The 20,917-nt window shown below is 40.6% G+C and overlaps 1 long non-coding RNA gene across 1 annotated transcript in view; it reads left to right on the top strand.

Moving 5' to 3' along the window:
• Positions 1–12,277: 12,277 nt before the first annotated feature.
• The window catches only part of LOC111231894, an 11,178-nt gene continuing 2,538 nt past the window's right edge, over positions 12,278–20,917 (top strand). The window contains exons 1-2 of the long non-coding RNA XR_002665523.1: positions 12,278–12,318; positions 13,132–13,193. This is a non-coding gene — a long non-coding RNA (uncharacterized LOC111231894). The remainder of the gene's footprint in view (positions 12,319–13,131; positions 13,194–20,917) is intronic.

The raw sequence follows: 20,917 nt of genomic DNA, 5'->3' as shown, positions 1-20,917 counted from the left end.
ATACAACTATTCAACTGTGGTCCATCTCAGTCAATAAGACAAACAGCTGTGTTCTTCGAATAAATCCACTGTTTGTTACCTGTCAAGCACAAAAAAGGCAGGTAGACAAAGTTAGCTACTAGCTGGTGAACGTTTAGCAGCTAAATATTACATATAAGCAACGGTACATTACGTAAAATACAGCATAATTATAAAGCTATTTAATGCAGCCGACGTAGCTTTCATTTAAGTGACAGTTACAGGATAATGGTAAATGCCAAAACATACTGTAAGAGTAGGGAAGTGATTTCAGTTATAGAGCAATATCTTCCTAAAGATAGATAGATAGATAGCTAGCTTGATAGCCTAGCTACTATATTTATCTCTCTAGCTAGCTAGTTAGCGCACTAGAGAGATAGATAGATAGATAGATAGATATGCTATCAAGCTAGCCTATCAAGCTAGCATATCTAGCTAGCTAGCTGTAGCAGCCTTTCTATTTATTTGAACAAGGATGTATTTGCAATTGTTAAAACACTCCACTTTCCATTTGAATCTGTGGAATGTGTGATTGCACATTTCAAAAGTTATAGTCCGTCCGTAGTCTGTCAGTGTCAAACTCTCACCTACTGCAGACTTGAAGGGATGTTTCTAAATTGTTTGTGTTTCTTTCCTTCATTGAGAATGGAGGCTGTGGTCAATTTGAATTCATGGTCGACATGATGGATTCCACCAGTTGACCCATTTTTTAATGGGGGAAAGTGAATCAAAATTTCCATAGAAACTCAACAAACCATTCCTGAAGCAAAATCCACTTCACTGCTTTGTATCTATGCGCTCTGTAAGTGTTGTTGTGCTGCCAAGTACGGCTAATATGCTCCATAACCCACCTTGAAGCTATGAATTTCCATCGGAGATCATGTCTTAGTAAAGATGTGACTCTGCAGAATATACTTAACACACATATGTGTTGTGTTTAGAGCTTGTTATGCCGCCCCAGTCTTTATTCACAAAGTGAATAATAAACTTTAGACCAAGTGACTGCTGCAGTGCTCAAGATAGTGAAACATTTCCAGTATGAATCTTTATTTATGCCTTTAAAACCTATTGCCAGTGGAGAACACTATATATGTTTTATATTGGTGATATATATAAACTTGGCACCATGGGTGGCAACATTATTAAATTAGAGGAAACGTCATAAATGACAATATTTGGACTCAGCATCCAGAAAATCTAGAGTTCAGTCTTTTACTCTTTGCTGCACCGAGTCAATTCTTCATGGGTTTTTACAATGAACACAATGTCTTCATGACACTTACCCTCACCTGACGGACACAGTGCAGCCCTGATGATCAGTTTTTCATGATTCTTCTAGAGTCTCATGACAGACAAACGTCAGAAATGCTGCGCTGTAAGTTGTTCTTTATGTCCTGCACATCACAACCTAAACAAATGAAGACATACTTGGAATTTCAGCTGATCATCAGATGATCTTGTTTCACATGATGTAAAATTTCAAACCTGCATCACAAAACACTAGTTTTAAGACTGTGGTTACATGAACCTGTAATGTGCTCAGTGCAGGAACGTTGACATAGAGTGCAAACAGAAACGTAAGCTTTGATAATGTTATGTCTGAATTATCCCTGCTTTTAAGGAAGTTTACTTTTTAGCTGTATTTTCTCCCAAGTAAATTTCCAGTCAGCTTTTACATGCAAAAGAATTCTTCTGTACACTTCGAGTTTTAATGTAAATATTTTTTCCTTCCTCGGTTCCCCTGGTGAGCTGCGGATGGCATTCCATAGATGCCACACATTTTCCTCCCGCTGCCTTCACTTGTTGAAGCCGAGTGCCACTTTTCTCAGCTCAGAGAAGCTGCCATAGTCAATCTCCGTGCCTTTTATTTAGGTGGGACACGTGTAGCACACTGGGGTCTGTGAATTGTGCTCAGATAGATCACGTTTTGGATATTTCATCCTGCTTCTATTGACAGTACAAGAGAGACAAGAGCCCCCACCACACCATCAGGGATGTTAAGGGGTTCTGAAGGTGAAAGGTTATGATTACTTGACTCCAGGAGGAACAACTTAGCAGAGGGAGACTCATTCCCAGGGACGCTCAAGTGTCCTAAAGTCGTCATCATCCAGAGAGGATGAAAAAAAAAAGAAAAAGAAAAATTCACTCCTAAGTACGTGTGTGCATTCCACAAACATCTGGACTCTTGCAGGAATTACTGTGATTGTTGTCAGGATTGTTGCATTTATTACCATGATTTCACCACTTTGACTCCCAGTAACTGTGAGCGGTTCTCACGTAACCAAACCATCAGTCATAGTGGATCAAGAACAGATGTCAACGAAGCGAGCTCGCTCCGAGATAATGAAGTTTCATTGTTTGTTTGACATGGTCAGTAAACTGTAGGATCGTGTAATAATGAACATTCTTCACATTCTGTCTTTATGTTTGGGACAATTTACGCTACTTCAATTCATCTCGCCTTAACGGTTATTGCACTTTTAAAGTCATGCACTGTTTGTATCCTAATGTAAGTAAATCAGTGTGTCTGGCAGCAACAGAGGGGACAATTGGTAACAAATCATCTGTCCCCCTTTTGGAGGCTTTTGAGCATATTTTGCTCTAAAAGCCTGCGTGAAATACTTGGAAAAATAACAGTGGAGCTCTGTGTTTTGCCTTAATTTCCATGGAGATTCCAAAACTTCCTGCCTACAGCGGTCTTGGAATGTGCCCCCACCCCCCCTTAACTTTTCCACATAAATCAGGGCACCGTTCCTCTAATTTCAGTGTTACTGAGATGAAGCAAAACCTCTCAGATAGCAGGCCATTTGCAGCGAATTTCTTAAGCCCGTGTTCACTTGCAGCACCGTGTGGCTGGTAAGGCAAAAGGGCATGGAGGCGTTTTGCTTCAGGTGTTAACTGTGGCCGAGCAGCAGCAAGAGCTTCGCACCTGTTCTGCTCCTCTGTCGCTTACCTGTCATCCTCCCTCTCATTCTCTCTTCTTGGATAATACTTGTCGTCGTGTCAAATTTGTTGCTTGTTGTTTAGACTTGATAATTAAAGCTGCACTAATCAATATTTCCGTATTAACAATGGACCAAATGACTATAACCAATGTGAAAGTTGTCATATAAGTTGTCAGATAATCATCACCCAGCTCTGCAATCAATCATTGTTTTGATAATCACGTCCCACAACTTTACTGTGTTTGTTCTCACCACTCTCATTATTGTTTCCAGCTGCAGCAGGCAACTGTTTTTAGCTAAATAGCCACTGTATGCTACCTGCCCCCGCACCAAAGGACAAAGTTAGCTGTGTTCACAAGCTATTTGCTAACTTTATCTGCCTGTTTGTTAGCGGTTAAAGGGCCAGATAAATCCCACAAGGGTTGGTGGATGCCAAAAAAAGAGTTAAAAGGAAGTCTGAATATTGGGCAGACATCCATCAGATGACCAGAAACACATTGAAAAGAATGCCAGTGTTGCTCCATGATTGCATGATGTGTAATTATGCAACAGTTTCCTAACAGGTTTGTTCCAAGGACTTTATACGGTGATAATGATGATAATATGTCAGAGTTGTGTTTAAAGGTTGTTCTGCAAGTGGCCAAAACATCAGTTAATCCTGACACCTCCCCTCTCATGACTAAAGCTTGAATATTGAATGATACTCTAATAATTATGTTTATAACAACGATGGATCGAATGAGTATGTGTAATGCAAAAGGTGTTGATTGAACCCACAGACAATTACTACCCAGCTCTGCATTTCCCCTCAGCTCTGTGGAGGGTTTTAGTGTCTTTCAGCTCATTGTTTTGGTTTTAGTGCCCTCAACTTTACTGTGTTGGTTCACTCTCATCTCTCTCATCAGCATAATCTTTGGCTGCAGCGTGCAGCTGCTGTTTTCACTGATAAACCCATTGTCACAGTCCTAGTCCTTCATGAAACATGCATGAGGCACCATGTTCACCATGGCTGTTTGGCCGGCTGCAGTCTAGGACTGCCAGTGGTTTCCAGTGAATCAACTGACCTGCACAATCCAGAAAGACTGATTCACTGTAGGAACAGAAATGAGTCGATGAGTCAAAATGTTCTGTGTCTGAAGCCACACAGAGAGATGTGCTGTGAGGGATGATCTCCTGTCTAAATTAACACAGTGACACCTGAGTGAGTGGTAATGATTTGACACTGTGGAACCAGGTGCAAGCTACTTACCTGTTAAAAGTCGTTTTTTAAAAGTCTGGTCTGTCAATGAGTAATTAACAATGTAGACGAATGAGTAAGAGCCTAATTATAATGTGAAATGACAGAGGTGATTCAGAAGAACAGAGGCTGAAGAATTCACCCTGGGAAGATGAGTTAAAGGGTGGATAAATCACTGTAGCTATGAGAACCATAGGCAGTGTGTTTTCCCTGAAAACCCCCCGTCAGCAGACACATGTTAACACTTGGATGTCACGCTAGTTTAGTCTCAGCCTCATTCAGTGCGATTTATACCCACATTTGAAAACGTTTTCCTCATATCCTCTTACTTCTCAGTGACAATTAAACATCTCTGAGGCTGCACTTCATGACAACCCACATCATAACCAGTCAGCAATAATATCCAAAGAATGCTCGTCATGAGGGTTTCACAAGTTCCCAGTTAAAGCAGCATACCAACAGGTTTAAGTAAGTGAGTGAGTGAGTGAGTGAGCAAAGCTGGGAAATGTAGTGCTCATGCCTCAGAGTGTTTTATATATTTCACATATATGTTATATACTGTATATGTGGCCCAGGTGTGTGTAAATGATGATGTACTGCCCTCTGTGAGCTTGTGGAGTCAGTCTGCACTCAGATGCTGAAAGAAAGGTCAGTGATATTGAGATAATCATGAATGACTGTAGCTGATATGGGGCGGAGCAGACGGCATTCTTCTTCTTTTTTTGCTCAATATTTACACCTTGAAAGATTCACAATGTATGAAACAGTTAAGATTGTGCATAACCACAATACATGTCTCATGTCTGAGAATTTACATTGTAAAAAGTGACAATTTTGTTCCCTATTTTAGACTTAAAATAAAAGAGCATTTATGTATATATATGTAGCATATATGTCAAATCTGTAACTACGAAAAGGTGTTTTAATATCTGTAGTGTAATAAAAAAAAATCAAGCTCAATCAAGCATGGACATGTCAGTGTATTCTTTCAAAACTCTGTAACCTTTTCATTGATGGTCAAAATTTGAATTATTTTCCTCTTGTACGTTTAACCTTCCCCCCTGTGTCATGTCAACTCTGAACAAAATGCCTACAGTTTACAGGTCAAGAGCTGAATAGCTCCGGGGAGTTTACGTCAGCTGTCCTTCTGTTCCAGGGCGAGTGACAGAGATGTTCCTGAGGGAAATAGTTGTGACCAGTAGATGTGAAGATAGTCAGAGATACGGTCATTTGAATAATTGAAGAAATGCTGGAACTGAAAGCAGCTGAAAAACAGTGAATCCTCACAGTGTCCAAACACACTGTCACTCACTGACCACAGACTCTGTCTCCAGGGCTGTAGCAGTGATGGGAGGAGTGGAACTAAGTACCCAGGTTTCCAACAATTTCTTTTTCATGATTAGAAAACAGATTAAAATCATCTCAAACTTCAATTTGCAGTATTTGTGTTAACATTTAATCTTTAGGTATGTAAAGTAATGTTAAAAACCTGAAGAAGCACAATCTAAATACAATATTTAGTGATTCAGATTCAGATCAATTTTCTTACATTTCTCATAAAATATAATATACTGAAGAAATGCAAATTAAATTATAAGTCTCTGTATGTAGTCTTTCAACTAAAGTGGGGTTGGAAACTTAATGACAAATAACATACACACCACTATTGACTTTATAACACTTTTATTTAATATATTCAAATGTAAATTTACAATATCAACCAAATAGTTCTTCAGAGCTCCCAGGATGATTTGAAAAACTAAAACTGGCATTTCTCCATTACTATAATGAGGAGTTCATGATGTCACCTCTGAAAGAGGGGGGCTGTGGAGCTGAGGGGGTTGTGGTCTGATGTTTTTTAGCTTGTATCTTCCAATTCAGTTTTATCTTGTTTTCCACAATATTCTCCATATAGTTCTGACAACATATGTGGACAAACATGATACTATCTTTTATGTCAGAATCCCAACTATACAGTGTATTAATAAGTAAAATCAAAACATACCACAAAGGTCAATGAATCTTTACCAGAAGTGACGGTGCAACGTAGCAGATAAAGAAAAATCCACCTTCAAACTGCCAGTAATCAGCTGGATCCTTGGAGCATCTGGGGGAAAGAAATAACAGCCTAAAGATGTTGTTTAATACTTTTATCATATGTTATTATTATCATCCCCATATAAGATGTTTTACCCCTCCTCTTCCCCTTTTAAAAATGTAGCGCAGTAACACGTTTACTCAGAGTACATTACCTTTCATTACCAGCAGTGAGTGACCGTTTACGTGCTGACGTCACTGTAGTGTCTCATCGCCAGTCTCTGGAGTTTCTGTTACCGGTAGAGTTTATTGCTGCTCTATGTGAACACAGTTAATGTTGTTTTCTTCATTACAGTGACTAACTACCTGCTGTACATTTAAACTTACCAGTTCTGCTCTAGCACCCACAGCTCTCTGCTGCTTATAGCGAGTTTCACTGATTCAGCATTTGTTTACATGCTGTTTAGAACTGATTGTTACTTTAGCTTAGCAGTTAGCTCTGGCTTATCTCTCTCTCCCTTGCTCAGTGTGTGTGTGTCTCGGACAGACAAATGAACTTGTACATAAGAGTGTTGTGTTTTTGTAGTTTCAGAATATTGGATTGTGATGTTTATTACAAGTGTGTACAAGACAGTTTTCTCAGTCACCTTATTCATTCACTTCACTCATTTACCTCTCATTGCCGAGTTCGTTTAAGCTTTAAACCAGCTGACAACATTAACACATACTAGCAACACACAGTAAAATTAGCTACTTCTACACTGAAAAAAATGCTGTTATGGCTAGCGCACTAATCGCGGTTATCTTTTCACTTTAACACACGTTAATGACGCAGTATAAACATACATATTTAATGACATTTGTTTATCCGCATTTTTTTTTTATAAATTCACTTAACTTCTCTTAGGTGACCAAACAGATTCCGTCCGACCTTTCCTACTATTCCAGTTCTCCATTAACACCCTACAACTCAGAATATTCGCTCAGAATAAGAATTTGGCAGCTATAAAATAATCCAGGTAACAGAAGACCGAGTAGCAGTGAGGAGTGCCGACACCCAGCAGCACAATCCTACTCAACACGTATTTTCAAATTTGATTTGTTATTTGTTTATGAATCTGAATCGCTAGATTGAAGTTTTATTCAATACAATATGATGTTCATTTTTTAAAATTATGGTCCCATTTAAAAAAAAAAAAAAAAAAATAGAGGTTAAAGCAGAGTGGCTTCAGGGCGTGGCTACCGCGTGATTGACACTCAGGGGGGGACCTGCCTTTTAATCCGGATATGAGGTCAGAGCGATGTGTTTGTGTTTTCAGTTCGTCAAAGTTAGCTCCAACATGTTTGCCTGAAAATGTCTCGTTCTGCGTTCAGTTGTTCTTAAAGACACTCAGAGGAGTCGGCGGTTCAATTTTTTGCGGTAAGTACATTTTGTTTTAAGCCTATTTCTTTGCTAGCCAAAATTAGCATCCCTGTTAATAATCACAGTTCAGGTGAAGATGCACCTTGCTAACCAAGCTAGCCAGCTAGTGCTAGCGTTAGCTGATAATTTAGCGATCGCTATGCTAACGGTACCTGGCCCCGCTGGGCTGATAACCTGTGTCAACCTGGATTAGCTCGTGGAGGTGTTCAGTCAAAGCCCAATAAAAATGTACATTTAATCGACGTTAATCTAACGACGTTTGGTTTGTGTTTTGTCGCACATGTGACCCAGTTTAAGTGATCTGCGTTGGTGTAATGTGCAGCGTTAATGTTAGTTAATGTATTGTCAATCAAGACGTCATGATAGTTCAATTTAAGATAACGTGACATATACAAAATGTGTAGACAAATATTTGTCATATAGAAGATTGTTCATTTAATACTCAAACAAGTCCTCAGCTGAAGCAGACATTCATGCACCTATCCTGACAGCTGATAGATATTTGTGATTAACTGTGATCCACCGCATCTTAACTCAAGTGTTTGTCTTTTATTGTCATTTGAAAGGTTTCCACACTGTGAAAACTGAGTGATCTGTGCCAACAGAAGGAGGACCTCATGTACAGAGCAGCCCATTTGTTTCCATTCATCTGGTTGTGGAGAAGGGAGACTGCATGGACATCCTTAGTTCTCAAATGTGCTGTGATGATGATGCTAGAAAAACCATTCCCAGTTCATCTTCCTCTGATGAAATGACAGACTAACTGCTGATAAGTTTATTATTCTGTCTTCAGTATTCACAGGTTCAGTTTCTTACCTGCAACTTTATTTCTACTGTTGTTGACAGGCGATGGTAGCAACACTTTTAAGAACAGAATTTATAAATATTAAATGGTGATTAGGTGATGGATCATCTCTAGCACTGTCACCACCTCCACAGGTGAAAGTATTTACCTGTTATCAGCATGTTTTTTGATCCTTCATTATCAGTGTTGTCGGACAGCAACATTTAAACATTTCTAGTATTTATGTTGTTGATTAAAGCTAACATAGAAATAGTCACACAATGCTGTACATGTTACTCTTGTGAAAATTCATACTAGATGTGTTCTATAAAAACCATCAACAAAGTTAAAGCAAGAGCTTCTTAAATAACTTTATTGAGCATTATAAACTACATTAATTTAAACAATTTACAAAACTGGAAACATGTATAAAAGAATAATAAATGGATTAATTAAATATTGTAGTGTACAATTTACAATCAACTAACTATTTAAAATAAAAAAAATAGTTGTGGATGAAGTTAAAGCTGGATTTCACTGTCATATGTAACTTTGCTTTATAAAAAGAAGTAGTTGAATCAACAGTGCAACAGAATTTTTGGTAACATGTATAATCATTATTCATCATGAGTCCTAATGTGTGAGACAGTATATTTATTTGCTCCAGTAACAATCTCCCTCTAAATAAGTGATGATGTTGGAACAGCACACTGATATTAACTATAATGGCTGAGGACTATGAAATACAGACTCTAATGTTTTAAAATATTGATAATTTGTTACAGCTACAGTGGAGTCCAAAAGTCATCTAATTGTATGTCTGATATGGGGCAGAGAGTGTAATAAGACAGTGAGGGTGTGGGGAGCAAGGAAGAGCATAGCTGTTAAGACTGAACAATGTTATGGCTACAAGTGTTACATTAAAAAAATACTATATTATCATATAATACACTGTGTCTATGTTTGGGAAGAGAAGATCTTCATGTGTGGACACTGCAGGTGGGGGTGATGCAGGGCCTCCATCATTGCTGCAAGAGGTTGTAGGTGTCCCCAAAGATCCAGAACTTGACTGGATGGAAAAAAACATAACAATAGAGAGAAATCATATCAATATCATATTGTAGAGTACAGAGAAAAAGACAAAAGAAACAGCACTCTGATTAGATGATCACAGATATCTGAAAATACATTATTCCTTCAGCTTAGTTGTAAAAAAGAGTGCTGAACCGTTTTACATTAAATAACAATAGAATAGAAACTAATACTCAGTTTGGTGTCATTGTGCAGGTGCACATGTCATGATGGTTCTCAGCTCTCAGTTGATGGGTCGGTTTGGAAGTATGCTGACAGAGAGAATCATTCCAACAGATGTGTTTGACTCCTGTCATCAATAATGAAATGAACTAGAGCTGAAACTAGCCGACATAACACTGAACCAAACTGATGATATGAACAAATCACGACACACACGTCCGCTGCTCTTGCTCTTTAGAGTCAGCGCGTGGCCAGACAGGGCGACAAGTTCACTGTAATAACGGGATCGTTTAGTGACCGTGACTTACCGACATTGACAACCCGCTGTCTCTGTTAACACTATGGTCGGTGACGTCACCTTCGCTTTGCAGAACTCATTTTAAAACACGTTATAACATGTTTTCACTCGGTCTATGGTTTTAATACAAGCGGTTACACCACACAGTTAGCTTACACACAGGAACTTCAGCTAATATTACAAGGTTTCTCCTCATATATGTGATATTTACCAAATGTGGACATATATGCAATTAGCTACTAAGATTATTTTATACCTAAAATATAACGTTTAACTCGAATTATGAATGCTAACTGTGTTAGCAGCGACTTCTTACCTTGTATCCAGGAGCCTGCTGCGGTCCGGTAGCAGGTGTAGGCGGCCGTGCAGAGCAAAGACTCTCTACAGTTGTTCTTGTTATTACAGCCTGTTGCTGCACAAAGCTCCGGCATTTTTAACACTAACTGATGGATTACCTGTCCCTGTCGGAGCAGAGAGGAGGAGCCTCCGACTCCACGGCTTCTCCTACTGGTGCAGCAATGACCCTGTCAGTCCTCGCCACAGCTGTTGCCGTTTGAGCATCAGAGGAAGAGAGTTTAAGAGCCCGGCCCGCACATCATTAGTGGCGGCTGACATGATAGGCAGCTCGCCTCTGTACCGCCTTTGTGAACATTAATGTGTAATTTGTGATTTGGTTTCAGATGCTGGTGTTGATTGTTGGGGACTGGGCTAGGTTTAAAATTCTGATTGTGCATCACACCCTTAGAAACAGACTGTTGGACACATTAGGAACAGATGTGCTGCTTGTGTTTTGGGGTTGGTTAGAATCGCACAGTTGGGCTCTTTGTTGGCTTCTGTTCCCCTACTTTAGTTATCCTCTCACCTTGTTTGTGTTTTTGTTTCCTTATTTAGCCTCCGGATTATGCAATACATTTGATTTACGAATAACATCTGGTTTTATGTTATTTCCCTTTTCTCCTAGCTGTGTCGTAACATAAAGACTGCCAACATATGGTGACTGGGAGGACAATACACCATGATTTCTTTGTATATAGAAACCAACATGGCTGCAACTGAAACCTGGCTCTGTGAGCAGTCCACGACCAGTAAGTGAAATACTCGGTGAGTGAAATTTCCCGGGCTGTTATGTCTTCTTTACTTGCAGAAATCAACCGCCTGGTACTGGATGTGAGTCCCACAGCGTCTGAGGTTTTTCTTTCTCAGCAAAGTGGTTCCACAAAGGGTTTATATCTTGATGCTTCATGTGAACAGTGCAACATCTACTGGCCTGAATGCAAAATGGGCAAATACAAACGTTCGTAAGTTACAAATTGAATGTAAGTATAAGGGGGAAAGCATGATTGTATTTTATATTCCAAGCATAGATTTATATACTGTCAAAGCAAATCAAAATGTTTTAATGCATCAAATGTGTCAATATCAGTTAAGCTCAATGTTTTTGTTTTAACTTAAGTGTCAAAACTAAGTTGGTTTGCAATGTGGGCAAAATACATGTAGCTTTAGTTTTAAATGCCAGCTTTGGTGGTTGTGCTGTAAAGGTTCAATATAAGATCTGGCCAGAACTTTAGTTTAAAATGTTCAAATAATGAGTTAACACTATCAACAGTGTGCGAAGCAGCCACAGTGATGATGTCATGATCTCCATCTATTGTGTTTCAGTTATCTACTGAAATGAGCACGGTAACCAGCCAGCCCCGACCTGTCCCCTGTTGTAATACCACTTTGTGACACTAGACGCTGTGTGAATCAGCGGCGGGTCAAGTCTTCCCTCAGTCCCACGAAGAAGAACAACTTCCGGCAGCGCTATAAGTTAGCATTTCAGAAACAGGAATGGCTGAACCTCCTAAAAGGCGATCTGTATCTTTATCCCGCAGGACCGCTCCCGACAAGAAACCACGTTCAACGGCGAAGAAAAGAAGCAACACGAGTAACTCTCGATGTGGTTTTCCACCGCCGGAGACGGCTCCTGAGAGTAAAGAGATGCGGTTTGATGCCGAGCTCGCAACTTTCCTGTTAGCCCGGTGAGCTACATCATTGTTGGCTTTTTAGCTAAAAGTATAATCGGTGCAACGACTGACAAACCATTTACTTTTGCATATTCATATCTATCCTCACAATTTTATATATACATACATACATACACAACACAGACCTGTTTGAATGTAAAGAACTTGTATGATCTAAATGAATTGTTCTATCACATGTTTGTCTTTATCAGGACCAGAATTCCAGTCTAATCATCACCAATGATGGACCAGCACCTGCCTTTCCTTCTGCATCTGGCCTCATCAATCAACAACCACATTACATCAACACCTTGAGGTATTATCCCTGCACATAACAGATATTGTCTATACTGTGATATTTTGCACATCCCTTAATCAATACCTTTTGCACAGCTTGCCCAGCTGGAGTTTTGTTATTCTAGAACACTTTTGTATATGGTTGTGTAGTATCGTTTCCATTGTTTTGTTTTTTTAATCTATTTATATTTAAGTATTGCAGCATTCACTTTTTTATTTCTTATGAATACGTTAATTTGATACTACACCAAGCCAAATATCTTGTAAGTGAAAACTTGTAAGTGAAATAAACCTTATTTTCTGAGTCTGCTTTTGTGATGTCATCATCCCTTCCTCATGCTGCTATAGCCTGCACGTGTCCTGCAGTATCCCCTTGCCTTCATAAATCTGCAAGTGTATGGAGGTTACAATTAGTATTCAGATCCTATTTTTACACCTGAATTTAAATTCTACTTGTTACCTCAGTGTCACACACTTTTGAATTTTGAGCACCAAATTTTAGTTTTGTGCTTTGCATGTGTTCAGACATTGACAGAAGCTCTAACTCTTCCAGTGTCTTTGTGTTGCCTCAACACTGTGTGTGTGTGTGTGTGTGTGTATGTATGTATATGTGTATATGTATGTATGTATGTATGTATATATATGTATGTATGTGTGTATATATATATAAAAAAAATTAATCTTGTTTTTATTACAGTACATGCTAAATAAGGTTTAAATGGATGATTGATTTATTTATGTTCTGAAGTCCTTTTTTGAATGCTTCAAAAAAAATTCATAGTCAAGAGGAGCTGCTTTACAAGTCCTTATTTTTCCTTTTGTGTTTTCATAGGGATGGCAGAATCCACCTCAGGCTGGAACCACACCTTTGCAGTCTCTCGAAAGCAAGAAATGGTAAGTCATGCACATGATATAAACTACAAAATGTTAAAATGATTCTGTTAAGATTTATTTTTCTTTGTCATCATAATCGCTAATGCATCAGAAAACAATGTGATTATTTATATGTGGCTTGAATATTATAATTAAAATACTTGTTGGGAAGCTTGCTGTCTATGGTTTGTTGTGAAGGAACTCATTGTGACGTAATGAGGAACTACTCAATAACTGCTTAATGACTTTACTGCCAAAAGCTACACAACTGTAAAAACAACCACAAAATACTGATGGATTTCACTCTAGTTTACAATGCAGGTCTATTGTAATGTGTTGCAAATTACCCTTGCACGAAATTACCCTCAATAATACACTGAACAAGTTTTGCATCTGTTAAAAGAAAATCAAGACTTTGTGATAAAAGCGAACAAATAACCAGTGGCGATGTAAGACACAAAGTGCTTTTGTGTATTAAGTGAGCAGATGTTTTAAAACCAAAACTGTTGTTGACTGTACTACATGTATCCAGGCTCAAATTAGGGTCAAAATGATTTTGAGCTTGTAAAGTGATGTTCACAAATAATTCAATGTTTGTAGTTGTAAATCACACCTTTTGTAAACCTGTAAAATAAATGGGGTGAGAAATTTCAAGTTTGCGTATGTGAAACAATTGCACTTGTGTCAAAGAGATTTGTATTTGTTGAAAGTCTGAATCAAAACTCAACAAATGATGAGTGTTGAGGTTGAAAAAGTTTTGATTCACACTGTCTTAACAAATACAAATGTCTTTGCCACAAGCACAATTTGTTTTCACATGCACAAAGTTGAATTTTTCATTCAGATTTATTTTCCAGGTTTAAACAGGTTGATTTCCAACTACAAATAGAATTATTTGTAAACATGACTTTATAAGCTCAAAAATCTTTGAGCCAATTCTAAGTCGGGGGCTAAGTCGGGGGCTAAGTCGGGGCTAAGTCGGGGGACTAAGTCGGGGCTAAAGTCGGGGGCTAAGTCGGGGGCTAAGTCGGGGGCTAAGTCGGGGGCTAGTCGGGGCTAAGTCGGGGGCTAAGTCGGGGGCTAAAGTCGGGGGCTAAGTCGGGGGCTAAGTCGGGGGCTAAGTCGGGGGCTAAGTCGGGGGCTACGTTCGTTTAGACAAGGCCGGCACTGGGGGTCGCGAGCTAGCCGCCGGGCGGCTAGCTTCTGTCTGCTGGGCGCAAGGCCGGCACTGGGGGTCGCGAGCTAGCCGCCGGGCGGCTAGCTCTGTCTGCTGGGCGCAAGGCGGCACTGGGGGTCGCGAGCTGCCGCCGGCGGCTAGCTCTGTCTGCTGGGCGCAAGGCCGGCACTGGGGGGTCGCGAGCTAGCCGCGGGCGGCTAGCTCTGTCTGCTGGGCGCAAGGCCGGCACTGGGGGGTCGCGAGCTAGCCGCCGGGCGGCTAGCTCTGTCTGCTGGGCGCAAGGCCGGCACTGGGGGTCGCGAGCTAGCGCCGGCGGCTAGCCTGTCTGCTGGGCGCAAGCCGGCACTGGGGGTCCGAGCTAGCCCCGGGGCGCTAGCTCTGTCTGCTGGGCGAAGGCGCATGGGGGTCGAGCTAGCCGCCGGCGCTAGCTCTGTCTGCTGGGCGCAAGGCGCATGGGGGTCGCGGCAGCGCCGTAGCTCTGTCTGCTGGGCGCAAGCCGGCACTGGGGGTCGCGAGCTAGCCGCGTTCCGTTAGCATTAGCAGCTAGCATTAGCATTAGCATTAGCTTTTTTTCTTTTTTTTTTTAAATCTTTATTGGTAAAACAGTGACAAAGAGAACAGAGGGGGTGGGGGGTAGCTTGCTAGCGTTAGCAGCTAGCATTAGCATTAGATTTTTTGGTTTTTGTCCTTTATTGGTGAAAAGGGACAAACAGAAACACAAAGGGGGTGGGGGCTAGCTTGCTAGCATTAGCAGCTAGCATTAGCATTAGCATTTTTTGTCTTTATTGGTGAAAAGGGACAGAACAGAAAGGGGTGGGGGCTAGCTTGCTAGCATTAGCAGCTAGCATTAGCATTAGCTTTTTTTTGTGTCTTAATAGGTGAAAAGGGACAACACAGAAACAAAGGGGGTGGGGGCTAGCTTGCTAGCATTAAGCAGCTAGCATTAGCTTTTTTTGTCTTTATTGGTGAAAAAGGGACAAACAGAAAACAAAGGGGGTGGGGGGCTAGCATGCTAGCATTAGCAGCTAGCATTAGCATTAGCATTTTTTCTTTTTGGTCTTTATTGGTGAAAAGGGGCAAACAGAACACAAAGGGGGTGGGGGTAGCTTGCTAGCATTAGCAGCTAGCATTAGCTTTTTTTTTTTGTCTTGGTGAAAACAAGGAGAACAGAAGGTGACATGGGCGGGCTAGCTTGCTGTCATTTTTCATGTATGAATTTAATGATTTCACAAGATTGCTAAATAACAAGTGGGGGGGCTAGCTGGCATTAGCAGCTGTGACAACCAGACAATACTTGTGAAAATAATGATGACATTGCTAACATGATGTGTATAGCTGCAATAAATGATAATGATGATAACAGCATTGGTCATTGATGAATGAATTTGATGATTTCATTACAAGACTGCAAAATAACAAGTGGGGGGGCCAGCTTGCTAGCATTAACAGCCATCTTGCTGGCATTGTTCACTGATGAATGAATTTAACAAGTTTTCAGATTGCAAAATAATGTAATAATAATTTAATGTATTAATGTAAAGGTGAGTACTTTCTAAATGCATTGTATGTGCAACTGATTGATCTGTCCAACAGCCAATCTCTAGTATCTTTTCCAACGGGTGCCTCCCACCAGGGACTTTCTCTAGGATGAGGTTTAATTCCGGCAGAGTACATGTTCTTACAGCTGCTTTCACACCATGCTGTGATATTAACATTTGAAACCTTTCTGTCTCTCTCCTCCTCCAGGTGACAAAGAAGCTCGCTGGTGCTTGCTTCTGAAACAGCTGCGGGTTACAAATGTTGGTATGTTGGCTTTCCAAGATGGTGGCTGGATTGACGACGCTGCATCTTCGAGGTGGACCCCGGAGGTGCCTGCCTTTCATTGAGGCATAGCGGCGGTCCTACCTGGAGGGGAATCGCATGATGCTCAGCCTGACTGTTGCCAAGGTGATCCTGAGGATCTCCTGGGAGGAGGGGAGGCTCCAATTGTTGGAGGGAAGGACACATGGGCAGGAGAACGTCCTTCTCATCCAGGATCTCCACGTCGCCTGTGATGTCCTTTGCTGGATTCTCTCACATCCAGGACGTATGGAGAACACAGAGGCGCCACCTCAGCTGCACTCAGGACCCACAGTGGTGTGCAGCTGTACATCAGGAGACTGGTAGACTGACAAGGGCGGGTCAGCCCTTGCGGTTTCCAACCTTAACCAGTTCATCCCAGGTACATGTGGTGTGTCTCATAGCGTGTGATTAAAGTAATTGCTGTATTATCATTTGATGCACATGAAATTCATTTTTGATCAAAACCTTTTTTGTCAAGCCAGTGCCAGGTATTCAAGCTCCCGACAACACCTGCCAGACAGAGCAGGACAAATAGCGAGTTGTCTTCCCTCCCAGATACAGGAGAGGCAGCGACGGGGAAGAACACCCTGTCCTGGGAAGGAGAGTCTCCAGAGTGATTCACTTCAATATCAGTTTCCTCTAATGAATATCAGATCTATATTAACACACACTGCTCCTCTGATTTTATTTTCAGCTGTCCTCTTGGACTGAACTGCAGGCCCTGCAAACTGGGCCAGTGTTAGCCCGCCTTGTGGAGGTCATATGCAACCAGCTCTGCTGTCTCACCCGGTGGCCACGTCATTCGAGCGACTTTGAGTGACTTGGTGGTCATTTGTTCTCAAGGGATTATTTGTGGCCATTAGAGACAGTGTAGCCGCCGAGGTAATGGCTCAACCAACATCAGCTCTTTGATTGAATTGTGGAAAGTTTGTCAATAAGCTGTGTTGGTGATTCTGTGATTTATCTTTTCATGAAAGCTGAAAATCCTAAACGTCCTGTTTGTCTGTGTGTTCCAGGTGCTGGCCAGCACACTCTCCCATCTCAGCAAAGGGTCTGTCTTGGTACAGGTGGGAACAAGGATAAACTTCAATGTCCCGGAGGAGCAGCCTGGCACCTCAATCCAGTGCTGGTCGTCTCCTCCACTCAGCGCCCCTCCCCTCTTCTGTCTAGTGCACCTCTCTGCCTGAAACTACTGTACCAAGGACCAGGGCCTACAGGAAGAGGAAGGCGGCCCCAACTGCTGTGGCAGAGAGGGTGCCACTTGCCTGGAGAAAAACTGACATACCAACATCATACATCTGCAGCAAGTGTGGCCACCCATAAAGATTGACACTGACCTCACTCACATTGCAGGTGTGTCAACTGTGATTGTTGGTGAAAGACTGTGGAGGAAGAGGTAAGAGAAGACAGGAGGACAACTTTTCTATCTGCATTTATAACTTTTAATTGACATTATTTATAATTATTATATTTTATTTGTTGCATTTGGAGTGGTGTTTGTGTCACCTGATGTCACCTGACATCATGGTGACCTAAATGCCTGGTTACCAATGTTGGTGTGTTGGCTTTCCCAGGATGGACACAGCAAGGATGGTGGAAGGACAGCCACATTTAAACATTTCTATCATGTTTGTTGTTGATTAAAGCCAACATAGAAAGTGATTAATTACAAATTCAGGAAAAACTTCAATGTGTAGTTATTTCTATACTTTGCTGCTGCTACTGTTAAAATTCATTTAGAACACAGCTCCATAAAAACCATCAACAAAGCAAAGCTTCATAAAAAACTTAATTTCACCGTTAAAACGGCATTAATTTCACAACATTTACATAACTGGAGACATGTACAAAGAATATTATGAATGGATGATTAAATAATGTGTTCATTTTACAATTAACTAACTGACAAATTAAAAATAAAATACAATTGTGAATGAAGGTACAGGTCACTGTCACATAAAGTTTGCATAATAGAGAGGTGGATAAATCTTATTTAGTAACAAGTAGAAATTATAGGTAGAAATGTAAAATAATACTTCATAGCTAAGTGAGGACAGTGCAACAGTCTGACAGGTTGACTGGAAGCTATTGCAAGCCGTCAATAGTGATGGAGGGAAGGTGCAAAAAGTCCAGGAGCCGTTATTTATCATCAGTCTTAGTGTTAGAATACGTTTTACACTGTGGTTTTACAGTTTAAAGTTAGCACACACGCTAACTTTAATTACAATAACATTACAAGTTACTCCTCACATGTATATTTGCCAATGGATGTTGGTTGTATGCAATTAGCCTATAAGACTAATGTAACAGTTGTGACAGCTAACCATGTTAGCAGCATCTTTGCACGGTTCAGTCTAACTTTCCTTCCAGTACATGCTTGGATACATTCCAGTACTCTAAACCTTATTTTGTTGAAGTTTGAATGTTTGATGTAATGAAAAAAAGTTTGCTACATTTGCCTCCAGAATTACAAAAGTTTGAATGTAAGAAGTCACTAAATGTAAAACGTAATAAGATTTGACCCTAAAAATTACAGAGAAAAATCTTTTTAAGGTTGTTAGTAATGGACATTAACTTTATAATAACTTTTGTAGCACTTTTGGTGGAAAAAATAATAAAATACTGTTTTAGAAAAATGTCTTTCTCTTCTGTAAAATTGGATTTTTTTTTACCAGTGCAGATCATGATGTTTTATGTCTTCATATTTATTTGATCAACTAACATCAATTTTTCAGCCAAGTGTACAAAATTATTACGATTTATTTTCAACTTCGTCCAGCTTATCCAACTCAAATTAAAAAATGGGAATGAAAGTAGATTGAATGGAAAACACACTGAGCTGTTCAGAAGTAGTTAATTCAATATGCAATTTTATATTTTGGAGATTATGATATTTATACGTTACTATTCAGCATATATCGAAAAAATGTGGGGTTTTTATTAAACGACAGGAATGAGGTGCAGGTGACCATCATCTCCCGGAAGAGGCATGATCGAGGGTCATTGCGAGCTTCATCACTGGCAGGCTATGACTGAACTGGACTACTTCAGATTGTATAATCAAGAACTGTGCAGAGGAAAGAAAGCAGTCATGAATAGAAAATAAATGCAGACTGATGGATTACAGAATTTAAGCAGTGAGTGATTAGAAAGCATTTCTGTCTAGATTCGGCGCTACAGATCTAGGAATCTCAACTGTGAATATCCTATGTTGGTTAAATGTAAAGTAATATATAGTGTAGGTAAAGGTCTGCTCAGCAGTTAGTGACCAACAAGTCGTGCGGCTAACTACGGTTCACGGCCAAAAATTCTTTTAGCCGGAGCAGAGTGTAGTCAAGAGCACGGATTGACGTGTGTGTAAAAGGAGTCTTAGCAGCAATATAAGCAAGATCTCTGTATCAAGGGTTTAATTACATTAACAACGATGTTGGAATAGGTGCAACATTCCACTTTGAACAGTCTCCATCATTTCTGTCTCCTCTTTTGAAATGTCACTCCTGCACGTGTTTCAGCTTCTTTTTCGTACACTTTTTCTCTTGTCCTTGTCTAAGATATAAGCGTGCACTTGCTTTCATTACCAGAAACTACCAGACCCTGAAAGCAAGCTAAATGCCAATTCAGCCATCTTTCATTTTATTTTTACATCTGGTCACATGTCAAAATGTCTCCAGGAAAAAATAAACCCACATAAATATAATTTCTCTTATGTTCGCGAACGAACTTTCCTCATGACACACTTCAGCCTAATAGGCTCAAAACCATAAGTTCTGATCTCTGCGGGCATATGCTGGGTTGACTACCTCCCTCCTAGATGGTTGCAGTTCAAGGTACTAGCGGTGAACATACGTGTAAAGTAGGAGGTTTCAAGTGTTAGCGCGTCGCAGGACCGAAGCAAGCTCCATCAGTTTTTTGCAAGGCGGGAGAGTCGCTACGGATGCATTAGAGCGATGGTCACATGACAAACAGAACAGCATCAGGCTCGCTCGTAGTGGATCCGTGTAGTCGACGTGTTTAATGATCCTATATAGTAAAGTTTATGGTACATCTTCTGGCCTTAATGTACACGACTTGTTCTTTCAATGCTCACCATATGGGATGCTTGAGAAGCAAATAGCACAGAAAGTATGTGATGAAAAACAGTACTGCTGTCAATACACCATTATGTTAGTAAACAGATAACATGTTGCCTAATAGTACCTCTATTTTATCTGAGTAATTATTCGCTGTTTACATATCTGTGTGTACGGTGTAGTGATGAGTAACCACTGATATCGATTTATAGAAACATTAACGTAATATTGTGAATTGTCCACAGACCGGTTGTGGTGGTAAAGTCAGCTGCAGTAGACAGTGGCTGGCAGTTTGCTAAGCAATTAGCTCCGGTGCTTGCGCGGCTACTAACGTTTGACAGTGACCACGTTGTAGCGTCGCCTCGGCAACATCGGTCCTCGACACACTCATCCGTGACAGTTAGGTTTGGTCAAACCATCTCCGCAGTTCCTGATTGGGTCAGCAAGATGACTGGGATTCTCTTCTGCTGATTTGTGCTGAATGAAGCAGAGAGCTCGACTCTGTCGAGCGTTTCTTTCCGGCTTACATGTTGGTAAAAAGAAAAAAGACGAATGGGAAAAAATGGTAATCCACAAAACGAACCATGTGCCTAGTCTAGAGCTCCGCGATACGGTAAACTCTGCAACCACAACAGACAACGTGTTTCTTTTTTAAG

The sequence above is a fragment of the Seriola dumerili genome, unplaced genomic scaffold, assembly GCF_002260705.1.
Source record: "Seriola dumerili isolate Sdu_G_001 unplaced genomic scaffold, Sdu_1.0 BDQW01000321.1, whole genome shotgun sequence".
Taxonomy (NCBI): domain Eukaryota; kingdom Metazoa; phylum Chordata; class Actinopteri; order Carangiformes; family Carangidae; genus Seriola; species Seriola dumerili.
Note: the sequence above shows the minus strand (reverse complement) of the source record. Positions and strands in the feature narration are given on the sequence as shown.